Raw genomic sequence first — 20,186 nt, forward strand, 5'->3', positions numbered from 1 at the left:
ATGACAAATAAAAACTTAACTTTGCATGACGAAGTTGCAAAATTGATTCATGCGCAATTATATGGAAAATACTATCATCATACGAAATCAGGGCAATAAAACCCTCTCAGAGCTTCCCGACAATGATAATATTCAACATGTTCAGTGTAAACTATGGCGTAAGTAAGGGATATACGTCGATTTCTTATTTATTTTTATGAACCAAATCCAACATATGAAGTATAGAATGGACAGCAATGGACAGTTTACCTTTACCTGTACATTTTAGACCCTGTATATGACCTTGCAAAAATATCCGGAACTATAAAGGACATACTGAAAGACTGGCAAAATAGTTAAAACTAGTTAAAACTAGTTTACACAGATAACAACCTTTTATATCATCAACAAAAAACCCAAAAGATATATTCATCACTACCTCATCACAAGGTAAAATTGCAATCAATGGTCGATAGAAAAAGGGACTAAATCAGTTCCGATAATGAAACAAACAGACGCAATCAACCAAGACTTTTTGCAGGAGGTTCCTTATTTGTCAGATTACAAGGAAGTTTATAATTATGGGTATTAATTCATTCAACACTGATATCTTTTTTTTAACAACAAATAAATATTCTTTATTCATCAAATTGCTTGTTACAACTTTACTTCATTGTCCAAGCTTCAATAAAGTATTCCTGTGAAATACTTTCTGAGTATCCAGGAAAATAAACAGAATATAAAAAAATATGAACATTATTTTTTTGCCATCAATTATAATTTATGAATCTTTTTAGCTTTATGAAAAATACATTTTGAGACATTGTTTTGTTCTCATTCATAAACCTTCGTAGTTCCTTTATTAACACAGCATACACATCTAAAAATTTCAGTTTTTGCTCTGACACATAGTACGACTTGTAAATACAAAACCCTAAAATTGTGAAGAAATAATTTAAACCGTTATATCCTTGATCTGATATTTTGTATCCAAATACTATATGTTTTGCCAATATAATGTTTTGAAAATTCATTTTTGCTAGAAGATAATGTACTTTCTGCCAAAAATCTTTCAAAAATGAACATGTTATAAAGAAATGCAAATAATCTTCTTCTTTTATTTTACAAAAGTTGCATTTATCGTTCTCAGATATTTTCCACTTTAATAGTAGCTGCTTTGTAGGAATAATATATTGAAGCCGTTTCCATCTGCAAACTTTTAACTTATTTTCCTTTAAAATTTTTAATATAAAATCATATACCAATGGCATCTGTGGTACGTATTCTAGTTTTAAATATCTTGTCCAAATGTTGATACCGATTGGCTTTGTATTATTTTTATCTACTAAAGTTTTATAGAGTATTTTATTATTGATATTTTTTGTTTCAATTTGTTTATTTTGCCATCTTAATTTAACCTTACATATATTGATTTTACTCTTAACGGAGTTTTCTTTTTTTTAAACTTGCATCCATTCTTTTGGGATGCAGGATTTTAACATCTTAAACTCTGCAATCAAGTTTGTTTTATTAATTAACTTTTTTAAGATAAAACTTTCGGATAAATTTCCTTTACTATCCAACATGTCGTTTATATAAACCAATCCACTTTTAACCCAGTTCGGGAAAAACAAGCATTTGTTGCGATATTTGATATATTTATTTCCCCAAATAATCTGTTTTCTAATATTACAAAACTGATAAGAAAATGTTGATAAACCTCCTCCTGTTTTAACCCAACTTAAATTACTTGTAAATAAAAGACGGGAATTTTTCCAAGTCCATCTATTGATTTAATGTTATCTAAATTCATGTTAAAAACAAGAAAGTTTGAGTTTTTACCAAAATTGTTAAAATATTTGGTAGGAATAATCTTCCAATTCGACATATTGGTTGTTGTTAATTTTGAGACCCATGAGGCTTTCAGTGCTGTAAAAAACATGTCAAAATCGATCATTCTTAATCCCCCTTTTTGGTATTCTCCAATAAGTGTGTTTCTTTTTACTTTGTCAGTTTTTCCTTCCCAAATGTATTTGAAACAGCAGCTTTCAATTTCTTTCAAGTAAACCTCTGGAACTTTACACGAAGTAGCCAAAAATGTAAATTTTGGTAATATTAAAGATTTTACGATCAATATTTTCCCAACCATTGTTAATTTTCTTTTTTCCCATGTTTTAATTAATGATTTCATGTTATCTATTTTAGGTTCCCAATTTAGCTTTTCACATTGAAGTTTATCGTGACCAAAATAAATACCTAAAGCTTTGACGGGTTTGTCGGTCCAGCGTATGCCTTCAATCTTATCTACGCTGTTTTTAAGCGCCCCAATCCAAATTCCTTCTGTTTTATTACGATTTAGCTTTAACCATGAGAAAGAGCCAAATGTTTCAATTATATTCATAGCTTTAGATATATCTGATTTTGAACTACAAAACAGAGTTGTATCATCAGCTAATTGTGATATTTTAATGCTATGTGTTTTATTATCTATAGTAACACGAAAACCTTTAATGTCTGAGGTTTGCCTCAATCGCTGGGCCATCATTTCGACTGATAAAACAAAAAGTATAGCCGATAAAGGACACCCTTGACGGATTCCTCTAGAGTTTTCAGTCTCTGTGCTAAAACACGAGATAGTATTTTCAAATCTACATTTAATAATGATATTGGACGATAATTGTCTAAAGATAATGGATCATTTTTCTTGAATAATAAAGAAAAAACACCTGTTCGTTGTGTATATGAAAGAAGTTTTTCCTCATGTCCCTTATTTAGAACTTTTACCAACATTGTTTTTAATTTTTCCCAGAATGTCTTATAAAATTCTAATTTTAAACCATCTAGACCAGGTGATTTATTTAGCTTCATCGTTTCTAAAATTTGTTCTTGATTTGTTGTTACCTCATTATTTTCATTTCTGAGTTTTTTGACTTGTCGCTGTTTTTCTAATCCCAGAAAATAAGAATTATTCTTTTCCACTAGTTCTATTCATTTCTCCCTTGATCTAATTTCGAAATTCTCTTTTCTTATCTTTATACTGATTATAAAAAATATTGTCATTGTTACGTACTTTTCCCGTTGACAGCCACGTTTTTCGAGCTTGCCGTTGCTCATTATGATAATTTTTAGATTGTCCCATAAAAGACGGATATCGCTACTGTCATTATTGATTATACGATTTTCGAACTGATTTATTACTCTGTTGATTGTGTTTTTATATTCAATATCCTTTAAGATAGAATTATTTAGTTTCCAGTATCCATTCCCTCTTTCTGAAGCCCCTGTCTTAAAGTTTAAAACTATCCCTAAGGCTTGATGGTCAGTCACTTTAATCAGTGCCGGTTTAATTTTACAATATTCAACGAGAGACTGAAATTCTTTCGCAATTAAAAAATTAAATCTATCCTACTAACTTGTGTCTTATCCTTTCTTCTCCATGTAAACTGTTGTGTGCTTTTATGTAAAATACGCCAAATATTTATAAAATTATGATTTTGCAAAAGAACTTTTAAACTATTAACAGGCTCTGAAAATTTCGTATAACTGATATCCTTCCGAACAACGGTATATTGCTGGGTCGTCCAGTTGCTCAATGAAATCTCTTTCCAAATTATTAACATCTATTGTATCAGCAATCAAAGACGGGCTCTAAACTTATTGTGAAACTGCCTATTCTAGAAGTAGCGTGAATCAGATGGGGATTGTAAAAATATCAAAAATTCGATCTTAGACTCTCTCATCTTGCAATAGTGTTAAGTGTTGGACTTTTCTACAATTTACACAAGTATTCCCTATTCAAAATAAAATATTATTAGAAAGAGTTGGTATTACTTTGTTTCATTTTAAAAGAATGGCGCACGTAAATACCTAGTCTTGATCAGGGATAAATAATACTTTGTAAAGCATCACTCAAAACAAAACAAAAACATCTCTAAAACTGACATTATCAAGACACTTGATTTCTTGAATGAGAACATATTTCTTAAGTTTGATAATACACGATAAACTGTACGTCGTGTAGCCATATGTCCCGCCATCAATGACTGGTGTGCTAATTTCATGACATCGCTTCTATAAACTTCAGGAACGACCAACTGACGGAATAACTTACCATTTTCTACTTTTGGCGACATAAATTCTCTCTACATAAGTTTCTTTTTCAATATGTAATTTACCTTTGTACCATTGGTCTTCTCAAAGTTTCTGCCTTCAGCTACATACTGTCTAAGCTTCGACAAACTTGCATCAGACTGCTGTTCATGCTCAATGTCCTCTAGACTAACATCCTTAATACTTCCTGGAACTTTTAATTTCGGATATGGATTATCTCTCTTCTTCGCTTGCTGTCGAGTTACTACACTTACCGTCGGAGATATATCGGGATCATAAGGCTCCCTAGCACCATCTATGTTTCCTATAATAACATCATATAATGGTTGTTCCATACACCATGCTTTTACTTCACCTTGATAATAAGGACTGTCTATAGTAATTATAGCTATAGGTACTTTAACACTCGACCCATCAGCTAATACACATGTCTGATAATCGTCTAGAAAACAATCTATACTGACAAGACTTTTCTTTATAACAACTCCATTACATCCTGTATCGCGAAGTACTGTCACAACACGGTTACCTAACTTACCTTTAGCTACAGGCATTTTGATTGGTTTCTTTTCACACTGTTCAGGTATTGTAAGATTACTTACCTGTGTAGTAATAATGCTATCAGTAAGAGTAATAACATTCCCGCAAATAGGAGTTTCCTTTCCCCATGAAATACTATTTTGTACATTACCAACCTTGTTTTTCAATAATGGACAGTTCGATATCAAGTGATCTGATTTGTTGCACTTAAAGCACTTTCTATCAAACCTGTTTCCACCGCCATAACCTCCTGTATGTCTATTTCTATCTCTGTCACTTTGCTTTGGCGGTTCTTGGTTCCGTGCATTGTTGGGTTTTTGAGACGGCTGTGACTTACCTTTTTGAGTCTGATTTGTAAGTGAAACTATATTTACTCGCCTTGCCTCCTTAAATTGATCAGCATACCGAGTCATATCATCTATGGACTTCGGCACTCTCTCTTTCAGAAATAACATTACCTCGTTATTACATATGTGTAAAAACTGATCTCTTAACATAAGATCATAAAGTCCATCAAACGTCTTCACAACATTAGACATATCAATCCACCTACTAAAATAACTACCCAAACGAACAGAAAACTGTTGAAACGTTTCACCAAACTCTGGACGACAAGATCTAAACTTCTGCTTAAAGCCATCTTCAGTCATGTTATACCTCTTCAACAAACATGTCTTAAGATCATCATAAGCTAATGCTTGATCTGAGGGCATCAAAGCGTACACATTTAATGCATTACCTTTAAGAAGTGCACTCAAATGAGTGGCCCATATTGATTTGTCCCATTTTTGCGATATAGCATACCTTTCATAACGACGCAAATATGCATCCATATCATCAGTACCTTCCTCAAAAGGAGGTAGTTTAGGTACCTTTGAGGGGTTAACATTACATTTTTCTTCCCTGTGTTTTTCAGTTTCCAATAAACGAGTATTATCTAGTCTTTTCAATTCCAACTCATGTTCTAATCTTACCTTTTCAACTTCCCATTCTTCCTTCTCTCTTTCTCTTTCAAAACGTCTATCATCGCGTTGTTTCGCCTGTTGTGACTCAATGAACCTAATTAAATCATCATTGGCTAAACCCAACGACTCACCATACTGTCTTAACTCTTTTAGACTCTCCATGATTGATTCCTGCTAATATGACTTGCTATGTAACAATAAACTAGACCAAGGACAATGCTCAATATATCACATATCTATATCTCGTAACACTACGCTTTAGTATCACAGTTGACCATAGCTTGGTCCACAAGTGTCAATCGCAACACAAAATAAACAATCGCCTTAGTCTAAATCTACTCTAAATAACAATACCTACATTAAATCTACTGTTTGTACTTGCAGCGTGCAACAACCCCGAGGCACTGTAGTGTAGAAATTTTACAAATTCTGAGGTTCCAAACTATCAGGTTTCTGTCGACATTACAGTTTTTGAAAAATACAATAGTAAGCTTTACTACACGTTATAAATGCATATTCAATGTATATAAAAAAAATAACAATTCTTCTATAGAAAATATAAATTTAACTTCAAAATGTATAAAAAAAAAAACACTTCAGACTAATCCCACTTCTGACACCAATTGTCACGGACGGACGGATGGATAAGTCTTTCAGTGCTATTTTACAATATTGACCAAAGAATCAACGATTAGAATAAATAAATTATTTGATAAACAAACAAACAAAAAAAATAAACAATTAAGAAGAAAAATACATCAAATTATTATAAATATTAAAGTCCAAATAAATAGTCCAACAGCTTCAGTAGTTTGTATTGTATATCCAGATTACTTCCCTTTATATCGTTATGACGGTTATGGTATCGTTATGACGGTTATGGTATCGTTATGACGGTTATGGTATCGTGCACGACAGTTCCACTATAATATGTAGATATGTTGTTTGATGAATTATCATGTATGATTGCGTTCAATCTGTATGACCACTCCTTAACACCGCAGCATTGTATTACTCTGGTGCAGGCTGGAACCTGGTAATAATATAATTGTACAAACTCTTTAGTACGATTATCAATTTAGATATGCTTTTTACTTGCACGTTCATGCAACATAAACATGAACTCTATAATCTCACGTTCATAAAATGAACATATATATTCTATTAATTTACATAGATAAATACGCACATACATTTTATATGTAGCAAAATGTGTCATACTGTAATAAATATCATAACCTTGCATGATAGTTTCACGTACATAAGGAAATTCGGAACCTTGTACACATAAATATCACGTACATTCAATATGTACCCGTAATTAACAATCTTGTTCTTGTTCACTAGTAAAACCGCAAATATCTGAATATAAAATATTGTTTTCATATCTTTAAATCCGTTTACAAAATATTCTAAATTATACAATTTACATAATGGAAAATTATCTGCAGAAGTCTGAAAGTTGCGGAAATTTGATAAACAAAGTAACATACAGAAAAGTATATATAAATATATGTAAGAATAAAACACTTACCTCGGAATTGATGCACTATATACAGTAGAACCATTGTAGGTTAAATTTAGCTAACAAATATGAAATGCTCTAACGAGTGTGGCATCCTTCCACCCGAAAATCCCAAGCAGAAATGAAACGACAACGTGTCCAAAGAAATCATCTGACCACTGTTTAAAAATAGCCAAACTTGTCCGAAGAACTCGATTGACCACTATTTAAAAATAGTCAACAGGTGTGTAAATAGGCCAAGCCTAATCAGTGTGCGTTTAAACACAGGTGAACCAAACTTAGGCCAAACGTACATATATACATAAAAGCGTATGTTAAAACTATGTATAAAATAAACCGTGAACAATAGGCGTCCTGCGCAAAGACTGCAAGTGCAATTCTCTGATCATGACGACAATTTCACAATCGTTATCTATATACAAGCTCGACTAAATAAATATGTGAATAACTCTATAAAATACATCTGGATCGTGACAAAGTGTTCATTTACCATTTAGATTTGTATAATTACGTATCAATTGAAGTCTTTTATCTTCTAATTTACCTTGTTATTTGATTTTTTTGAATTCAATCTTTCAAAGTTTGTTTTATTTATAAATGATAAAATCGATACACTTTAAAACAGAAACGTCTCTTGCGGATAATGAAATCACGTGTCATACAATTATTGATTAATTGAGGAAGTTCGTTCCTCTGTTTCACAGTAATAAGTTTTACTGCTTTTTAAAAAAAAATAAAGCTAAATTTTATGTCGATTTCCTACAAATTAATAGCATCTTTTCTATAGAGTAGAGCAGTCATAAAATCAAGATAATGTATAATAACAATCTAATAATGAATAATCCGAATAGCCCTTTCAGTAAGTAAGCTTGAAAACAAATAGTCAAATTGACTGATTATGTGTTTAACTATAAATTATAGATCCATCCGGAAGTACTTATGTCAGATGGGGAAGAAAAGAGTGCCCAACAAATTCAACTGAAATGGTTTACACGGGTAAGATTTAATACAAAACCAATGAATGCCATTAATCCCTTTGACTTGCTAGTAATGTTAGATTGTTGTCACATTAACGAAAATCCAAAAACCTTTCTGTGCATTCGAAGTAGTTGATGATATATATTGCATTTTCTAGACCAACCTATGTTCCTCTTTTGCATATAAAGTAATTTTTAATAAGGATTTCCCTTCAACCTAACTTGTTTATAGTCTTCAAACAGGTAATACGGTAATACCGTTTTATATAGTTAGGAGACGACCATTTATTTTTTTAAGGATTTGAGGTGGGACGTTATATGTGAAAGAAATATTTAGTTTCCCTTGATGCCAATAACTTTAAAGTTAATGATATTTTATCACTGATGCGTCACTGATGAGTCTTATGGAAGCGAAACGCGCGTATCTATACTATTAAACGAGAAGACCTCATCTTGGGTGTCGCTTCTCTTCTTTCCACAATAAATTAATCATCATGCCTCTGTGTCCTATGGGTACAGTGCATAATCGCTTTTGTCATCTATTCATATGATTATTCAGATTGAGTTATTTTGGGTGAAAAACGAGAAAAAAGACGTCATTGGGCGAAATTTTAAGTCAGATTAGACTTCCGGTTTGCGTTTTTCTGTATACTATGAACATACATTGATACTACGAAAACAGTGAAATTTAAGTCAGATTAGACCTCCAGTTTGCGTTTTTCTTTTTACATATACATATACTACGAATAAAGTGTATTTTCTGTCTGATATCATTTTCAAGTTTACTATCCACGGCAGTCACAGGGTTTATTTGATAGAGAGGGTCTCAATAATATATCAATGACCGCTGTGGATCAATTATTAAACTAAGAATCGACTGTAAAAAGAAAATACACTTTCGGGACGTCTGGAACGGGTGTTTTTAAGATCGAAATTTCCGGATTGACCAGTTCGGGATCCAAAATTTCTATTTTCGAATTTCGGGATGTCGAGATATTTAATCTGTATAATAAATTCAGAACCTCGGGATTTCATGTTTTTAAGCCTGGGATATCGGGATCAGGGCCCCTCCGCAGTGGCGGATCAAGAAATTTTCATACGCAGGGGCCCGTTGACTGCATAAGAGGGGCCCGCTCCGGTAATGCTTCAGTGATTCCCTATATAAGCAACACATTATTTTCCAGAAAAGGGCCCCCTAAATCCGCCTCTGCCCCGATCCCCCTTAAATGAATGTTCATAATGTACAAATAAGCACTAAAATTATTCATGTGTCATTAAAATTAATTGAGAACAAACAAAAAAAAGATTTTTTTTGTGGAAAAAGGAGGAGCCGGGCTAGAAAAACAATTATCCTGTCCCAAATTATCTATGACTTTTGATAACTTAAAGTCACTAAATGTTTTACAAAAAAAAGAAGATGTGGTATGAATGCCAATGAGACAGCTCTCCATAGGAGACCAAAATGACACCGAAATTAACAATAAAGGGTCACCTTACGGCCTTCAACAATAAGCAAAAGCCGATACTGCATAGTCTGATATAAAAGGCCCCGAAATGATATTGTAATACAAATCAAATGAGAAAACTAACAGCCTTATTTATGTACAAAAAATGAACGAAAAACAAATATCACTAAACCACTGAATTACAGGCTCCTGACTGGAATGTTCATAATACATGTACACTAAATTTATTTTCATAATGAAATTAATCGAAAACAAAAAATGGGAATTTTGGAATTAAAGGAGGAGGGTTAAAAAACATTTTCCTGTCCCCAAGTACCTATGACTTTTGATACTTTCCTGAAATTCTCAAGTCGTTAAATTTTTTACATTATTCTTCCTACAACACTTTACATCCTTTCAAATACGCTCTGAATGCCCGCGATTTCGCGGGTGTGTTCTAGTGACTTATTTAATAATAAGCCTCGTACTTTTAATAGCAAATAGCATCTTGTATATTTTTAAACTAAATTTCTGCCCTATCCAAAATACCATATTTTTTTAGGCGGCAGACCAAATTTTACTTGTTGTAGCAATTTGCAGAACACCCCTTTTTAAAATATTGTATAATCTTCAATTCGACAGAAATAAAAACAAATAATTAAATATTTAAATTTAACTTAATATAAGACTAGAGGAATACATTTGATGTACAATGTATGGTACAATGTTAATACAACATGTACAATGCAAATAATTAAGCGGTGAGATGTTAAAAGTTTTAGAAAGACAACATGTTTTTGTTTAAATGTACGTTAAAGCATTAAAATCCGTCTAGTCATACACTGTCTTTTTTTTTATTTATGTGATGGTAAATAGATATAGGAAGATGTGGTATGAGTACCAATGAGACAACTCTCCATTCAAATTACAATTTATAAAAGTAAACCATTATAGGTCAATGTACGTCCTTCAACACTGAGCCTTGACTCACCCAAACAACAAGCCCACAGTTTGGGCCCCATAATTGGTGAAAAAGATATATTGAATCTTATATGCATGTAGTTAAATAAATACTTCATTTCTATTCCAGGGTTCTTTAGAACTATGGTCAAATGGCCTTTTCATATCAACAGTTGAAAACATAACAAACTATACCACGTTTATATGAGATAAATGCAGATGTAACCATAGAGGGGAATATACATGTAATCTGACTGAGAATTGAATATCCAATATGTATTTATATATTCATGTTAATGCGTTACACTCGACTACTTACATGTATAACTCATCGAGGGATTTAATTATATAAAGGGCAAAACATAATTATATAATAAATGGAAATGGAAATGGGGATTGTGTCAAAGAAATAACAATGAATATTTCAGTGCCGTAATAACATTTCCGTTTTGCACTGAAGAACAAGACGAATAGTTTGAAGCAATTCTTTAAGATTCTTTATAACGAATTATGAATTGCAGGTATTGCTGCAGGTGGCCATTACGGTAATCCAGGACGACCTGCAAATCCAGTGTGTGTCCCACATGATCCTGAACTTGGTATGGTTAGTCATGAATCAGCTTTTGGATCTTTATTTGGGATGGAGTATGAAACCAATGATTTTGGTAGTAATCTAATAGACAAAGATGTACCATGCGCAGTCTGTCGTGTAAGTCATGCATCAACTGTATTAATGATTCCCGGAAAATCCCAGTGTTACTCTGGCTGGAAAATCGAATATAGTGGAAACCTGATGTCAGGACACTATGGCCATGCTGGTGCGTCCCATTGTATATGCGTTGATAGTAGTCCAGACATATTGGAGGCTGGTTCCCGCAATGACAATGGATACCTTCTGTATGGGGTCAAGGCGTACTGTGGATCACTCAAGTGTCCACCATATGCACAAGACACCCTGTTAAAATGTGTGGTGTGTTCCAAGTAGAAGAATTCGTCAATACAAATTTGTTTTCTAATTAAAAAGAACAACCACATCAAAATGTTTTTTTTTAGTTTTCAAAACTTTTCAATATGCCAGTATCTCTAGACGTCTACTGCAAAACATAAGGTTATGCATGCCAAATATGAAAACATATCTTTTCAGTATGAAATATTTGTTTTTTGGCATGAAAGACAAAGGAAATTTGGTCGTTGTAGATTCTGCAACTTTATTCTGCAACTGCAACGAAGTTGGGGACCATTAAGGACCAAAAATTCCTAAAACTATAACTGAGGTAATATGTTCCTGAGGTAGAAAAGCCTTAGTTTTTCGAAAATTCAAAGTTTACCTAACAGTTAATTTATAATTATGAACATATCAATTAATCAGAAGTGCTACCTATGGAACGCCGGAAATGTCTTATAGTGTAAATATTTAATGTGTGTTGTCGCTTTGCCTTTACGTTCTGTCATTTCTTCTTTATGTTATGTGCATATGCCTTTATATCCTGACACGGCATCTCTGTGTTATGTCAAATTAGTAATTTGTTTGGTCAAACAATTGTTTGATATGTCATTGCTAAACTTTGTTGTGTTAAATATGCATTACATTATGCTGTAACTACTATATAGTCTGTGAATACATCGGAACTTTATGATGAAACACCTTTATATTATCTCATATTTTATCTATGTTGTGTCTATTCTTCTTTCACGTAAGTCAGTTAATAATTCCGTCCTGTCTCAAGTGTTATTGTTATGTCAAATGTTCTAAACGTTTTGTTGTGATACACCTTTGTTCTATGTAAATCTCATGATATTATAGTCTTTTGGCGTTATGTTGTGTTTATTCATATGTATCTCCAGTGAAAAACATTATACATCATGGTATAATTCATATGCGTTTTGCCGTACAGTAGATACTCTCTGTGGGCATTCATTACGTCATGTGCAAATGCCTTTTACATTATGTGCAAACAACTAATACGTTTTGTGCAAACCTCGTTTACCTTATGTGCAAACATCGTTCACTCTATGTGCAAACATCGTTTACCTTATGTGCAAACACCTATTACGTTATGTGCAAATACCTATTAAGTTATGTATAAAATCTACATCATTATGTGCAAACACTATTACGTTATGTGCAAATTCCGCTTTCATTATGTGCAAACACCATGTAAGTTATGTGCAAATGCCTATTACATTATGTCCAAACATCTATTACGTTAGGTGCAAACACCTATTACTTTATGTCCAAACACCTATTACGTTATGTGCAAACACCTATTACGTTCTGGTAAACGCTTTTTTGACACAGATTTAAATAAAACGCATCAATGATATGCATTTTGAAAATGAAGAAAATTTAAAGTTTTATCTTTCTAAAAAGCTCTGAACTACTTAGCTGTATTCGTCTTCAAGGTAATATCCATTGGATGCTGAATGTGAACTGAACGTAATATGTGTGCATCGGGTTGTTGATTTAGTATTGGAAATGTAGTATTTTTTTATATTGATTGATATAAAAATGTTATATAAATATTTAGTTTGTTGTTCTTCTTAAAGAGGGTGCGTTATACATCCATTCTTTTTATATTTTGTCCACTTTACTTGTTGAAAATAAAAAAAAATTACAAATATATAGACACGATTCTCGACCTGTTTCTTTCTGGAGGTGTGCCAAAATTGACAAAAGTCATAAAATACATTAAATGCATTTTTGAAAACATTGTACAAGAACATTTTTAGCAAACAAATCGTACACATTGTAGATTAGCAATGCAAGTAAAGACGTATTAATGATTGATATTTCAATTTTCAATTTCAGTGTGTAATATATGCATAATACAACGACCATGAATTAATAACATTTGATCTGAAATTTAATACACACACTTAATTTTCCGGCATTTGATGGCTTAATATCCTCAGAAGAGAACAGTCTGTAAATATGTATCACATTTATGCCAATAGTTGTTGCTGAATTTTAGCAAAATCATAAAGCAACCGAACATAATTTATATGTGAAAAGTAATTATTTCAAGCAAGCGCGTATGTCGACTGAAACTAAAAGGTCTGCCCTGTTATTCGAAGCAAAAAAAGCTTCATGTAAAAAAAAAAATGCAACCTCATTTCTTTACGGAAAATGTGAAAAGAAAATAAGTTGATATATAAAAAAAAAGAAGACTTGGTATGATTGCAAATAAGATAACTCTCCACTAGAGACCAAAATAACACAGAAATTAACACTTTTAGGTCACCGTAAGGCCTTTAACAAAGAGCAAAGCCAATACTGCATAGTCAACAATAAAAGGCCCCGAAAGGAATATGTAAAACAATTCAACGAGAGGCCTTATTTATGTAATGTTCTTTTCCATCTGCACCAAGCGGGTCATTTCATAGGTCGCCATATCTTCCATACATAATCATAACATATGGTTTTGGGAGGCGCCAAATTACATTTATGAATTATAGACTTTGGACAAGGTCAATACATCATATATGTGTCTATTCAGATTATATTGACTGAGGACAAAGATATTTTCTCGCCACCTCTTATCTTGTATATTTTTAATTAGCAGGGAGTTTTGGCAAAACTGAGTCCCGGGCCCCTTCTTAATCAAACTGCTAATAGAACCAACAAAAGCAGCTCCATCATTTTAAAAAATTCTGGTTTCGCCACTGGTTATTGAATGGAAAATCAAAAAGAGAAAAAAAAATAGTTTTTTTTTAACATATTAGATAAATAATTTTAAAATTTCGTTAAACTCGTTAGAAACATGAATAAAGTAAACAAATCTTTGATATTTATACACACGTACGGAAAAAGTGTGTTACCGCATGCGGAAGAATATCTCAAGAACGTTTGCAATATCCCATGCAGAGTTATCTGTCTTTGCTTCCTCTTTCTGCGTGGGACATTGAATGTTTTGCTGGAAAATATGAATGCCCACTCAAATGCAATCTATTAGAAAAATCGAAATATTACAGAAGAGTGTCCACCATGCAATTGCACAGCACTATAACTTATACAGTGCAACAGAATGATATACAAATGGATGAAAATTATATATACATGTAACTGTCATTTACAAATATTAAAATAATGTATAACAAAAAAAAACAAGAGTTTACTGATTTGTATCACTTCTACGATGAGGTTGAATTTATCATCCACGCGCAGAAAAAAATATATATCTGTACTTTAACGTCACATTCAGGTAATGAGATGTGATTTGTTTTCTGAGACAAGTGTCTGTGACCGTCCACAAGAACTTACGGTCAACCGATGTTCAGTACTTCAGTGCTTTGATTTATATATTTAACATAAAGATGTTCTCAAATAGTAATAAAACATAACAAGGGTTTTACAAATGTCTTATTGTCCTTATATTATCTTGATTCATTTTGAGAACTCAAATCGTATCAATGACACACTGCACATTTAAGTTTTTGAAAACTGGGAGTTAGCTGACAATTGTGTCATGGTGTTTTAAACGGATGAACAACAGGGTTTCGAAATTCCAATAATAAAAAACATGACAAGTGAACTTTCTTAATTTATAATCAGTAGCAGGAAAATTACAGAAGAATTTTAGCCTTCCCTTTCGTGTAAAAGTCTGTCACAGTTTTCTTTTCGTTATATAGGTGATTTTTTTTAAAATAATTTTGACTAAATATGTTACGTCGATTTCAAGGAAAACAAGATTGCATCAACTCAAAATTGTTTCCGCACTTAGAGGATAATTTAGATTGAATCATATGAACTTCATGCCTCGCTAGCCAACATTAAAAAAAAAACGTCTCGCAGCCGAGAAAACGGGGACCGAGTCCAAGTTTGGTACAAATCCAAAAGAGTATAAGAAAGTTATTAAAATTCTAAAAACATTAACCACAGAGTGAATGTGTTGTTTCACAGTGTAAATGTAATATTTCCTGGCAGAAAATCTAAGTTTATATATAAGTAAAATAATGAAAAATGAAATTTGATTTTTACAAATTTTTATTCTGGATACTGCATGTACATGTATATTATGATCTTGAACAAGCTTCTGTCCAAGTTTGGTAGAAATCCAGTATACAGTTATGTAGTTTAAGAAAGACTCAAAGTTATTACAATTTTAAAAACTTTAACCATAGAGTGAATATTTGTGGACGCCGCCGCCGACGACGACACCGACGACGACGGATTAATCTTAAGTATTTATTTATTAATTAGCTAGTTATTGAAAAAATAGACACTTTAAAAAAAAATTGAGGCTCGTCATGTGGGTGGTCCGGTGCGCCGTGGGACCACCCCTGGATCCGCCACTGGAAAGTTATTACAATTTTAAAAACTTTAACTATAGAGTGAATATTTGTGGACGCCGCCGCCGACGACGACGGAATGTATGATCGCTATGTCTCCCTTTTTCGACTAAAGTCGAAGGCTCGACAAAAATGGCAATATTTTACGGAAACTGTCAAAACAAATTTAAGAATGATAACATTTAGATCCAATAGAATATATTTGTATGAAATTTTATATTTTTTAAAATAAGATTTGTCAGAAAAATGATGTTCAGCAAATTCCTTTTATGAACATTTGGCTTAATTGTGTATTTAGCTATATTGGTCGTATCATTCGTGTTCATAACTAAACGCATCGAAGCTTACCGTTTATAATGTTTATCCCGTAAAATAATTTATTGAATTTATGACTCTCCGTTCGGAAAATAAGTTTATGTTTCTAATTATACGACGATATTCGTTGAAATATTGAATAAAAAGATAAATTCATATCAACAACTGTGGAATAATGTATTGATTATAAATGTACTTTGTCGGTAAACGTGATTTTTTTTTGTACGAGCTTTAGAAACAGGACGAACAGCGAGGTTTGTTGAATTTTCTCCTGTTTCGCAACGAGAACTTATACATTTTATATTTATGACAATGTACATATATTGTTTACAATTTACACCAAGTATTTGAGAATAAGTTGTTTAAATCTTAACCATTGTCACTGATTTTTTAATTTCAATAATTGTTTGATATGCAAAAAACGTTACCTGATGAAAGCGTTTCTTTTGTTTACATCGAATATGACGTCATAACTTAAAGAACGTCACAGCTAATTCCCTAACAACAGAACCAAAAATGGGAAAGTTACGCACGGTATTTCGTTTTCTTTTATCAACATTTTGAATGAAAAAAATAATATGGGGACGAAGTCCCCAATTACGGTAGAAAAATCAATAAAAAAAAAAAAATCGGGAAAAGTTCCCAAATTTTTCATTCTACTAATGGACTCAAAATCGTTAACTTTTTTTTTCAGATCTACTTCCTGCTGCGGTTTTCCCCGCATTTGCGCAGATATCTGTCTTGTTTACATTAGACTTTGATTTTTTTTTATATTTATCAGTCAAGTAAAATATAAGATTGGATTTCAATACAAATTCAATTTTAATAATAATAATTATAATTGAAGTGAACAAAAAACGTTACCTGATCAAAGCGTTTCTTTTATTTACATCGAATATGACGTCATAACTGAAAGAACGTCACAGCTAAGGGACCGGTCAAAATTTCTTGATGCATGGGACCGGTGCAAACTGTAATGGGACAATCACTTTTTGCAGTGTTTACAGGAATGGGACTCAATGTTTTTTCATTATTGGCAAGCATGGGACATGAACTTTTTGAAACAATGTCTGTATATAAAAAATAAATAAATTGATAAATCTATAACAAACAAAAATAACATCATGAACATCTAGCAATGTGAATTTAACAGTTACAACATCGCAAATTCATTTTCAAGATTTAAAGAACAGTGAAGGCAACAAAAAAAAATTTTGAAACAGAATAAACATGAAAAAATACTTTGATATAAAATTAAAAAAATATATAAAAATTTGATTAGATATTTTACATGTATAACTGTTTAACAAATGTAAAAAAAATCATGGATAGTGTTTCTGCACAAAAAAAGAATGATTGTCAAATATAAATCTGTCCTCCCATAAAGCAGAGTTGTCTCCCATTTACCAGAGTTGTCTTTCCTGACAGAAGGTATTTTTCTATTAAACATCACTTTTATTTTTTACTAATTAATTAATTGGGCGGCCTAATGATCCCATCAAAACAAATCTTATGCCATGTCACAGATTTTTTTTTTGATTTTTTTTTATCTGAGACCAGTATCATGATGATATTTGTGTGTTTAATATGAAAAAATATTTGCAGAAAAGCCAAAATTTTTGTACATGTAATATATATTAAAATTCCTACTCTAAAGAGTAGATAACTGTGAAAATGAGAGATAACTCCGTTTTATGGGAAGACAGAATAACGAGAACAATGTATGACATAAAATAAAATCAACAAAATATGATAAATCTATTGGCACAATCTGAAATCCTACAAGCACTTATGTGTAAAATTTATTATGTAAAAGAACAGAAAAAAAAAAATAACAAAAAGCTTAACCATCATTATTTTTCAGCTATCCAAATACATTGTAGCATGAAATGTATCCACAACTTTGATCATGTTTTTGTGCTTTAACATGGGACACACACTTTTTTACTAGGTAAAGTGCATGGGACAAGCATATTTTTATTCTGTCAGTAACCATGGGATCAAGAGAATTATTTCAGACAATTTTCTTTTTGCACCGGTCCAATGCATCAAGAAATTTTGACCGGTCCCTAATTCCCTAACAACAGAACTAAAATCGGGAACCGTACGTACGGTATTTCGGTTTCTTTTATCAACATGATTGAATTAAAAAAAATAATACATACAGACATCGTCCCCTTTCACAGGTTATGCCTGCCTCATATTAGGTATTTGCACATAACGTAATAGGTGTTTGCACATAAGGTAAACGATGTTTGCACATAGAGTGAACGATGTTTGCACATAAGGTAAACGAGGTTTGCACAAAACGTATTAGTTGTTTGCAAATAATGTAAAAGGCATTTGCACATGACGTAATGGATGCTCACAGAGAGTACCTACTGTACGGCAAAACGCATATGAATTATACCATGATGTATAGTGTTTTTCACTGGAGATACATATGAATAAATACAACATAACACCAAAAGACTATAATATCATGAGATTTACATAGAACAAAGGTGTAACACAACAAAACGTTTAGAACATTTGACATAACAATAACACTTGAGACAGGACGCATTTATTAACTGACTTACGTAAAGGAAGAATAGACACAACATAGATAAGATATGAGAGAATGTGAAGTTGATTGATCATAAAGTTTTGAAGTATTCACAGAATATATAGTAGTAACATCATAATGTGATGCATATTTTACACCACAAAGTTTAGCAATGACATATCATACAATTGTTTGACCAAACAAATTACTGATTTGACATACCACAGAGATGTCGTTTCAGGATATAAAGGTATCTGCACATAACATAAAGAAGAAATGACAGGATGTAAAGGCAGAGCGACAAAATACATTACATATTTTATTTCTTTTTGCTATCTATGCTTTGTATATAAACAAATATTTCTAATATAAATCCCCGTTATAGGAAATTTCTAATCAATGGTAATTATATTGGTTGATTAATTGTCGGTAGATTTATGTCCAGTGGCAAATATTCCATGGATGTTCAGATCAAGAATAGACAATAGGTGGTCATGTGAAAGAGGATCGGGTGAAGCTGAAGTAAATTAGGACTGCCATTACGAAATGAATGCATTTTGGATACGGGTATACTTTTACCCTGCAACAGCCTAACACAGTCTTACAGTAGCAATCGTTCACATGACCGGAAAAAATATAGACATTTTTTAACCGTACTTTGTAGAAATGTTTTGGAGAAATCAAATTCAAGTACAAAAGTATCAATCATTGCATTACAATAACCAACAGATCAAATAAATCACAGACCAAGTTTGAAAGTGTGTTTATTGCTCATTTATTTGATGAAATAATACAAAATTTCGGTTATATTATCTATCGTCGATACTATTAAAAAATGACAATGAAAACTAAATAAAAATAACGTCCAGAATTGTATTGTTTTAGTATATAAACATGAGGTCCTCTCATAAATTAAATACATTGTTTTATAAATTGCATTTAATAATATCAAATTTTTATGTTGTATATCATGTATATAGTGTGACGAGACATACATTAGTAAATACAGTAAATAATTTTTTAACTAGACAAAACTAAGCCCTCGTACTCCACTCTGAAGACACTGTTTAATAAAAATAATATTTTAGTATATTGGAGACACAAATGATGACCCCTCGATAAGCTACATGTAAGCGTTATTTTAAAATACACGTTTGGCTTTATAAATATTTTGATATGAGCGAGTCGTGTATAGACGAAACGCGCGTCTGGCGTACTAGATTATAATCCTGGTACCTTTGATAACTATTATCTGGAAACGCTATGCATCCTCAAACAGGTATTTACCCCACTAATGACAAAATGTTAAACACAAATTTTCTAATAGGCAATTCACAAACTATAACGTGCTGTATTTAGTGGTTATAATTTAACCAATTAACAAAGCGCAAGTAAAATTAACGCTTGTATGCATAATTTTTTAGTTAACAAAAAAGAAAAAAAAGTTATTTTTTTAAATCCACGAAGTAAATGAATACATACGTCATTGATAACTAAAGTATTAAAATAAATAGCTTGAAATTGCATTGTGCT

At 32.0% G+C, this 20,186-nt stretch overlaps 1 long non-coding RNA gene across 1 annotated transcript; it reads right to left on the reverse strand.

Moving 5' to 3' along the window:
* Positions 1 to 6,294: 6,294 nt before the first annotated feature.
* On the reverse strand, positions 6,295 to 7,589 carry LOC143051392 (uncharacterized). The gene is made up of 2 exons (XR_012970739.1): positions 7,129 to 7,589; positions 6,295 to 6,627 (listed from the first exon to the last, which is right to left on the reverse strand). It is a non-coding gene; the product is annotated as an uncharacterized LOC143051392 (long non-coding RNA).
* Between the last annotated feature and the right edge of the window lie 12,597 nt (positions 7,590 to 20,186).

Source organism: Mytilus galloprovincialis, chromosome 11, assembly GCF_965363235.1.
Source record: "Mytilus galloprovincialis chromosome 11, xbMytGall1.hap1.1, whole genome shotgun sequence".
NCBI lineage: Eukaryota > Metazoa > Mollusca > Bivalvia > Mytilida > Mytilidae > Mytilus > Mytilus galloprovincialis.